The following is a 10,340-nucleotide window of genomic DNA, read 5'->3' as shown; positions in this document are numbered from 1 at the left end:
TCTCCATCTATAATGATTGAAAGTTTTGCTGGGTACAGTAGTCTGGGTTGACATCCATGCTCCCTTAGTGCTTGTAGGGTATCTATCCAAGACCTTCTGGCTTTCAGAGTTTCCATTGAGAAGTCAGGTGTGATTCTAATTGGTTTGCCTTTATATGTTACTTGGCCTTTTTCCTTTGCAGCTCTTAATATTTTCTCTTTATTCTGTAGATTTGGAGTTTTGATTATTATGTGTCGGGGGGACTTCTTTTTGTGGTCCAGTCTGTTTGGTGTCCTATAAGCTTCTTGTACTTTCATAGGCATATCTTTCTGTAGGTTGGGGAAGTTTTCTTCTATGATTTTGTTGAATATGTTTTCTGTACCTTTGAGCAGTGTTTCTTCACCTTCTTCTACACCTATTATTCTTAGGTTTGGTCTTTTCACGGTGTCCCATATTTCCTGGATATTTTGTGTTAGGGATTCATTGGACTTGAGGTTTTCTTTGGTTGATGAATGTATATCCTCTAGCGAGTCTTCAATAGCTGAGATTCTCTCTTATGTCTCTTGGATTCTATTAATTATACTCACGTCTTTAGATCCTGATCGTTTATCCAGTCTTTCCATTTCCAGCATCGCCTCATTCTGTGTTTTCTTTATTGTGTCTAATTCAGCTTTCATGCTTTGAACTGTTTCAAGAGCTTCCTTCACTTGTTTGGTTGTTTTATCTTGGGTTTCTTTAGCTTCTTTAAGAGATTTGTTTATTTCTTGAATTTTTTGGTTTGTCTTTTCCTCTATTTCCTGTAATTTTTTGCTTGCTTTTTCTTCTATTTCTTTAAGGGATTTTCTTGTTTCCTCTTTGAAGGTCTCTATCATCTTGCTGAGATAATATTTGAGGTCCATCTCATCTTCATGCACTATGATGGGCTTTTCAGGTCTTGCTGGAGTGGAGTCCCTTGATTCTGGTGGTGTCATATTGGTCTTTCTGTTGTTGAGCGAGTTCTTATTCTGTCTTCTTCCCATATCTTTTTCCAGTGAGTGCAGGAAGGATCTCTCTATCTCCTCTTGTTACTCTGTAGTATGTGTGGGCCAGGAATTCAATGTCCGAAGCTCTGGATGGTCTTGCCTCTCCTCGTAGTCTGCTCACTCTGCAGGAGTTAGGCCTCCATAGGGATCCTCCTGGTCTGGTCTGGTCTGGTCTGTTCTGTTCTGGTCTGGTCTGGTCTGGTCTGTGATGAGTCGGCAGAAGGGGAAGGAAGAGTGTCCTGTACCCAGATTCAGGGAGCTCCTCCCTGCCTGGGCGTGTCTGTTTCAAGCAGGGACAAGCCCGGAGGGATCTGGGTGGATGGCGCTTAGGACAGAAGTTGGGTAAAAGCAGCTTGAGTTTCTTAGGATCAGCAAGTCAGATAAGATTTGCACATGGGACAATAAAATAAAACTTCTAGGAGAAACTTTTAATATCAATTACTTAAGGTTATAGGTCAAAGAAAGGGTCTAAGTTTAATTTGCACAGGAAACAAAACCTGGTGTCTTCCAGTGCTCTAGCCTCATTGGCAGGACAGGACTTCAGGAAAGTTTACCTTTCCCTGAGGATGAGCAAATGTGCTGAATACCTTTGTCTCTATCCTCTCAGGGGAAACAGGAGGGAGCAATAAATCTCTGAGCTAAAATCTTGAGTTAATACAAGAAGAAGTTTGAGAATCTTTTAGTGCAGTGTTAGTTAAGGTTATCACTTTTCTATCTGCTAGTGAAGCAAAGCCAAGGGCATGATTATTTTTCCTATCTATCTCGGCAGCTAAGAATCAACAACTTTGGATGTGTAGTAATTCTATGTCCTTGGATATTTGGGAATGCCTTAGATGGGATGCTTTTGCCTGGGTCCTAAACAATGACCAAATTCCTATCAGTAAAGGTAATTGCAGGAAGGCGGATCTCTGCAATTACAATGAAGAGGGAAACAAGACCTCATAGAAGGAAAACAACCTCACACATAGCTAAGGAATATAATAAGTAAAGTAGAACCTGCTAATTGAGAACAAGTATTTACATATTGCTAGGGAGTGTAATCAGCAAAACTCCAAATGCATCAGAGAAATTTGTTCCCAGTAAATGATCAGATAGTGCTAAACCCAGGGAAGTAATCCCAACTTTGTTACAATAAGGAATAAGCTACAGGAAAAAATCTACATCAAGACACAGCCAATTCATTCATGAGATTATAATGCCAGGTACAGCTTTTGTACTACTTTCATCCATCAGGAGAATTCTTTATTCTTATGAGTTTTCTCCTAATGCAAAGGCTGTATAATTATTGTGTGATCCTGTGGCTTGTAGCAGTAACTAGGATTTAATTAATTGGAAATATGAAGATGACTCCAAGTTAAAATAGGAGTCTACTTAGCATACTTGTAATTGTCACAGTTACATCTTCCAAGCAGTCCAAATCTACAGAAATGAGCTCAACCTGGGCTACAGGACAATTTCTGGCAATTAGCTGAAAGCCAGCATTCTTCAGGAATTTATGAAGTGAGTTCCCATATGCAAAAAGGAGTCATTTCCCTTTCTTTGGACAGAAGGGACCAATGAAAATTTGTGGCTGGATATCAAAGCACATGCATTTCTCCTGGCTCCCTCAGTAGCACAAGTACCTGTTAGACACTAAAAAGTGGAACCTAGCACTTGCCACCTCCCCGGGCTGACCTCATTCCAGATAGCATTTTTTTGTTCTCCTTATAAAAGCAAGTTTTCCCCCTGCCTCAGCAATACTTACTCTACTCTCTATGTCCATGTCTTACTCCCATGCATTCTCTAATTCTTACTCTGTTCTTCACTATGCTCTATTTTTCTATCTCTTGCTATCTCACTATCTCTGTTACTATTTTCCTCTCCCCCACTTCACTAGCTCTGATCATATATATTCTGCTGGCCATGTTTAATATACTTCTTTCTCTAGTCTCTTGCACATGAATCTGGATATTTTCTCTCTCTTGCTAACAATAAAACATTCTATGTAATAAATCAATGATGTCAATAATCTTCTGATGTACCCCATCAATCACACACACTTTTAAGTGTAATTTTTATTTTTGTTTCGGAGGACATTCATACACTCAATACAGAGTGAATGCATGTTTCAGTCAATATGAAAATATTTATCTTCTTTGTAACTATATTCCAAACTAGCTGTTTATTGTCTTGTTCTTAAGGTCTCAGTTTTTACATAGATCCTTGCTATAAATTATAATTGTAGTGAAGTCATTGTGGGTGGAATTTGAATGAACTCATCACAAAGCACCTGTAGTCTGGGAACAGAGACTAAGGAACACATACTCATGCACTTTCACCTTTTAATGTGGTCCATGATCCTAGCTCCATGAATGATACTTCATACACTAGTATTCCAAAATCAACAAATCTAATCAAGATAATCTTTCACAGAGATTTTTAGAGAAGGTCACTACTAAATTATTCTAGATCTCTCTTATTAAGTTGAAAATTGTTCTTAACCATCTCCTAAATGTCTGATAATCAAATTGGTTACATCTTCTGGTTTGGTGTGTATATTAATAATGTTCTTCAAAAATGTATCTCCCTTCCTTATTTAAGAGGGAAGTAAGTATACAGAATATTGGAAGTCATATTTATTTTTGATTCCCTGCCTATCTAATAAAATAATGTAAATACAATAATCTCTATTTAACTGTTTTAAATAGAAGAAAAAAAAGGAGCAGAATTGTGGAACTCATTATACATATCTAAACTATTATTTAGTGTTTCTAAACCAGAAATGAACAGGAATCACATTACTAAATCTGAGGTGAGTTTTACAAATGTTAGATAATAAAAAGTGATGTAATATTTGTACATCAATGTGATCTGTAGGTTAGGTAGATACTTCTGTAAATCAATAAAAATTTTATAAATATAAATACCTGTAATTATTGACAAGAGACCAATGGCATCATATCAATGTAATTATCTTATATAGTCACCTGGAGACTAATTTCCACAAGGTTCTCATTAAAATGATAACATTAATCCAGTCACCTTTTTGTATGTGCAAGATGTAAATAACAAATAATGAATAGCATCAAAGTCTACATATAAACAGTATTTTTTTCCTGCAAATGGTTGCTGTTAACAAAATTAACTGAAAACATCTATACAAAAGTAGATAAACAAAAGGTAACAATAGCCAAAAAAATATTTAATTTTCTAAGTAGTAAGCAATTACAATTAAAGATGGTTGTCTGACAGATGGTGAAAGTGTTTCTCTCCTTTAGTGTGTGGTTAAATGCCAGCAATTATTTCCATTCTATAGACACCACAGTGACTCATTCAAACATTTGTTAATTATCTAACTTCAATTTGTAAGAAAAGGGAAGAGCTTATCTTTCCTAAATGAACAGAATCTGAAGTGGGCCTTCAGAGCACCTATATGTGGCTCGCTAATCATCTAGGATTCAATGATGGATGCATTTGAGTAGAAGACTGCACTATGTGTAAACACTGGTTTCTTCAGTTCATAATCTTGTACAGAAAACACTCATGCCTAGTATAAAGTGTATGGTTTGAAAATTGTCCAAGATAAGTAATTTATCCTGAAACTCTTCTAAGGAAAAGCCCTATTAAGATTTTAAAACATGAGATATTTTATAAAAACCAACAAGGAATTGAATTCACAGCAAAATTGTAGTTAAAACCTATTTTCTTGATATGAAACATAGAAAAAATTTAAGTTTGCAGATATTAGTTTGTTATTTGATTTCATTACATGAAACCTTTTATTTTTACCATATGTACAGGCATACAGCTTTAACCCAAGAACTCTGGAGTTCAAGGCTGGTGGATCTCTGTGAATTCAAGGGCAAACCTGGTCTACATAGAGATTTGAAGAACACCCAAAGCTAGATAGTATGACCCTGTCTTGATACAAACAAACAAGCAAACAAAAACTATATATATATATATATATATATATATATATATATATATATATAAAGTCTTAGCAACTTTTTTCCTCTCTGATTTCTAATTTTTTTCTTCTGAATATAGCTAAATTCTAACTAATCAAAATTAGTTACCCCAAATAAATTCAGTTTGTACTTTACCATTTGTAATATTACTGTTGTTAAATATTATAAGTATAGGAAATAGGGGTATGATTTCCAGTTCTCATAAGTAACTTTAACCCATTTGTTTTATCAAGATTCCCCCATCAAATGTTACATAACAATTTTCTTTCTAACTTCTTTAATGAAAGGTCCTTTGATATAAAACACATCTCCTACATCATTGGCTGGGTTTAATGGAAATTTTTATCTATATCATCAACTTGATATTGTCCTCCATTATATTATGCAGTTAAAAATCAATGGATTAAAATGTAGTAATAGTAATTGGTAGGACATAACACAAATGTTATTACAAGTTGAAAGAGTCAATTTTGAGATAATTACTGCAAATACTACATAAAATATTTTTTTCTTTATTTCTCCCAAATTATACATTGTGATCATATCCTCTTTACAGCATTGACAATCTTTCTTTGTCTTCAATTATTACCATATACTCTAGCTATTATATTGGGTTCTTGTTCCCTTAGCTATTCAAATAGATTATTTTGGATCTTTGGAATACAGTATGGAAGATAAAATACCCATCTGTTTCTCTTTATTTCTTGCTATATGTGCTGCATTTGGCATTCCAGATGGCTGTACCACATCTATTATCCTCTCAGCTGTTGGTAATTTTACCGTGTATATTATCCCATAGGGGGAAATTGGAACTCCTTTACTTATTTTGTATCATTTACTCCCTATTTTTCAACCCTTTTGTCAACTGACATTCAGTGCCTTACGTCATATGAAGATGCACACAAATATTGCATTACTTTCTTTGTTCCCACTATATGCAGTTTTCAGTTTAGGAAACAACATTCTATTCCTAGATTTATAATCCAAATCCACTTTTAAACACATTAAAATTTTTCATTAAATTATGCAGTACAGTAGCCTGGTAATCAATGAAGTAGCATTCAAATTAGAATGTCAGAATATCTCTTATGGATTGCTCTGGAATGTTTACTGAGTCACTAATTCATGTAAATGAATTCCTCATTCATAAAATTCAGTGCTTGGTGATTTATCTTTGAGAGGAAATGTGTGTGAGAGTGTGTGTGTGTGTGTGTGTGTGTGTGTGTGTGTGTGTGTGTGTGTGTGTGTATGTGTGTGTGTATGTGTGTGTGTGTGTGTGTGTGTGTGTGTGTGTGTGTGTGTGTGTGTGCCACATTGAGTGAGAGATGGAGAGAGGGAGCAAGTTAGACAACACTTTCAGTGAAGTAAGTGTACATACTGGAAATTTTATATGTTGACTTAAATATAGTACACATGTCATCAAAATTATATTTAACAAAGTATTTTTGCCTTAATTAATGATAATCTATATCATTAAATTATGAGAATACATTTCCATTAATGCAGAGAGCATGTCATAGTGAAATTGAAAGCTACTATGTTTTAAGGGAAAAGAATGACTATTATGTCCTGGAAAACTCTTCCAAGTAACAACAAAAAACAAGGGTATTAGATGCACTCAAATCTGGGCGTTGGTGGCACATGCCTTTAATCCCAACACTCAGGAGGCAGAGGCAGGCGGATCTCTGTGAGTTCGAGTCCATCCTGGTCTTCAGAGAGAGTGCCAGGATAGGTTCCAAAGCTACACAGAGAAACCCTATCTCAAAAAAAACGAAAACTGAAAAAAACAGAAAAAAGATGCACCCAAATTATATGAAGAAAGTTAACATGAGAACATATGTTAATGTGCACATATATAGTGAGGGTTTGTATGTTGATATTGAAAATGTCTGTCTCTTACAATAACAACCATTATGTTTTACACTTGTATTTTTCTTTAATAATTAATGTATAATATATTATTTATGTGTGCTGTGTGCCTTATTTATTAGTAAGATTAATTAGACTCAATGAATCACAATTATATGAATGTTTTATTATGAAGTAATGTTATTATATATCCACAAACAGCTAACATTTCCTTTTATAAATAGAAACTTCTGGGATTGTCTGTAAATTTTCTAAGAAGAAATTTTCAATTGTTGAGAAGTGTGACCATCCCTAATTTACAAATAGATTAGGAGAGTCATGATTGCTTACCATTTTGCTTCATTTCATTCACTATGTTAGCTGTTGAACTTAGAATTTTCAATCAATACTCTCATGTTTTTTAAAAGAACTCACATCAAATGTATATTTGGTAAAGTATTTTATTAAGGATTTAAAATAGCATTTTAAAATGATTATATAGAATTAGAGACCAAAAATAAAATATTAATGATTCCAACATTAACAATAAAATAATCATAATAGAACTATTTGTTTGATAAATGATTTTATACCATAGTAGATTTATCATCCTGGAAATCAGCTCTAAAACTTCTTGATCTTCTGTAAAATGAAAAATATCTAACAGAATTAAATTTAGCAGTGTTAAATAAACTCATTGCTTGAAAATCTATTAGAAGTAATTAAATTCTGTAGCTAAACCTTACATGACAATAAAGAAGTAAAACTGCAACAATTATGCTTTTATTTCTGTGACAAATAACTGAGAAAGAACAACTTAGAAGCAGAAAAGATACTCTTTAAGGTTTTTGTAGTAGTTAAAATCTATAGTTATCTGACTTCTTTGTTTCTAGGTTTGAAGTAAATGAATAAAATAGCAAGGCTGAAGAACAGTGAGAGGATAGGACAAAATGTGCATTACTGAGAAACCACCCTTTTGCTCATGTTTTCCAGTGTCAAACAATCCTATCAAACAAAATTTTATAACATAAACAATTAGCTGGGAATGATGTCTTCAGCATATTGACATGTTAGTGACATATATTTAACAATAATGACAGAATACAATAGAAAATAAGCTATTGCTTCAATAGTTGGTAATGGGAATTATAATTAAAATAATAAAGATTCTTTATAGGCACCTGATTTTTTATTAATATACATAATCCACTCAAATGTAAGTAATGATAGCATATATGAACTAAGATTTCTTCCAAAACACTTATCTGTGTGTGTGTCATTGCTATTTACATTATTAGATTTAAAAACTTCAATCGAGCATTTATTATTTCAGCAATTTATGTTATGGGTTCATGCATGACATATTTTTAAATCTACTTAAAAGAGAACTTGTAATATGAGAGGATACTAAATCCACCTAGGGTTATAAGAATGATAAGGCAGGGTGGACAAGCAAAAACAAAGAATTCACTGCAACAGACTAAATGCATACAAAATGTAAAGGGCTGAGCCAATGTTTTACTCCACTGATGATGGATAATTAAACTAGAGCATTTCATTCGCGGACAAAATTAGAGGGCTAAATAACCTTACCTGTTAATTAATATAGTCGGTGTTTTATACAAATTTATAGAAATTAAAATCGTGGCACATATTAAAACAAATGTTCTCATGCAATAATTTTAGCATATGACTTTTAACAAATAAAACTCTGAAAATATTATTTGCAGCCAAAGAGCAAATCTAAGTGTCATTTAAAAATATATAACAGGATCATTAGTATTCTTTTAACAAATTGTGAACATCAGCATTTTAGTGTGCTTTTACAAGGCGTTCAAATATTTAAGAAGGTCAGGAATTGCCCCTTCCCCCACTTAGAACCCACACACACACCCTCATCCACCTGCCCATCAATACTTGAGGCAGATGGACGCCCTAGCCTTAAGGTATTAAGAGCAGTATAGGTGTGTCTGTCCCTCATTTGCTGCAGAAGCCAGTGTTGCTCCTGCAGTAGAGTCGCCCCTGAAGGTGTAGGTGTCAGATAACTGATCCTGGGAGAACTGGCACCAACCCTTGGTTATAATTGCAGGGGGTGAACTAAATAGTGCAATGCTGGAGAGCTCACCCTGGTAGTTAAGATAGAGCAGAACAGGAATGCTGACACACCCTGCAACTATCCATGCCAATAACCTGGGTTATGTGTTGGTCCACCGGAACAAGATCCGCACCTGTGATCTGCTGGAGAAAAGGCATGGTGTGGGTGTCTGTCCTGTGGACTCAGACTGCAAGATCTGCCAGTGAGGGCCCCTAACAAATGGTGTAGCAGAGACTACAGGCCTCAATGAACAACTGCCTGTAAAAAAGGGTGTCAGTTAGGAGGCCTGTGTAGTCTATGGGGCCTCTGGCAGTGGATCAGTATTTATCCCTAGTGTAGGAATGGACTTTGGAGCTCACTCCCCATAAAGGGATACTCTCTCAGCCTAGACATACAGGAGAGAGCCTAGGCCCTGACCCAAATGTTGTGACAGACTTAAAAGATCCCCCATGGAATGTCTTACCCTCCCTGGGTAGCAGAAAGGGGAGGGGATGGGGAGTCATTGTGGGTAGGGGAGGATGTGGGAACTGGGATTGATATGTAATATAAGATTGTAATTTAATTTTAAAAACAATAAAAGCAAGTATATGGCTAAAGGGGTTACTCTGTAACTTACTGTGTACCCCCAAAGATTTCATGATGAGATTTGTTTCTTTCTCACTTTTTCTACTTTTTTCTCTTAAATTTTATTTTTTATTCTGGGGGTGGGTGCGATCTGGTGGCATGATGTGAAAGACGCAAAGAAAAAAGAAAGTAAAAAAAGAAGAAAAGAATGTCAGGGACTTTATACATAACATGATTTACTATTCTTATATATCTAAACCTGTATAATAGAGTAGCTAGTGTGTATAAAAGAGGAGTGAAAGCATATTTCCAACATTCTTTTATTCACTGAAGTGTCACTTGTAAAAAAAACAATATTTGCAGTTCATAATAATACCAATTTTCTATCTATTTACTTCAGGATATCAGATGTTTTATAGAATTAAAGCTAAATTTGTAAGTCATTCAAAATGCAATTTCTTTGTCAGTACCACTAGAAGTGAATAAAGGTATAAACCTGCAAAAAAATGTAATGTGGAAGATAATATCTTTATTTTTAAATGTCGAGTTGTAGTAAGATCATCTTTCATTGTATTTATTGTATAATAGAGTTTTCCATATATAATACATTACTGAGAAAGGAATTCACTTATTCAAGGTTTACTTTGAGTCAAACATGCATATGAAACCTATAAAGTGCATAAGAACATCTGTAAAACTTTCAGGTCTTCAGGCTATTTTCAGCTCTAGATAACACATATCAAGTTTTTGGTGCCTTGTCTAGGGATGGAGTCAATCACAAAGAAGTAGGTATTGACTGGCTGCATAAACATAATAAGCATATAGTTGTTAGCTCTGCAGCTCAGGAAGAATCTGAATCCCAAGTCTTTTCTGGATTTAAAA

This window comes from Cricetulus griseus, assembly GCF_003668045.3.
Source record: "Cricetulus griseus strain 17A/GY chromosome 1 unlocalized genomic scaffold, alternate assembly CriGri-PICRH-1.0 chr1_0, whole genome shotgun sequence".
NCBI lineage: Eukaryota > Metazoa > Chordata > Mammalia > Rodentia > Cricetidae > Cricetulus > Cricetulus griseus.
This window is presented reverse-complemented; position numbering follows the sequence as displayed.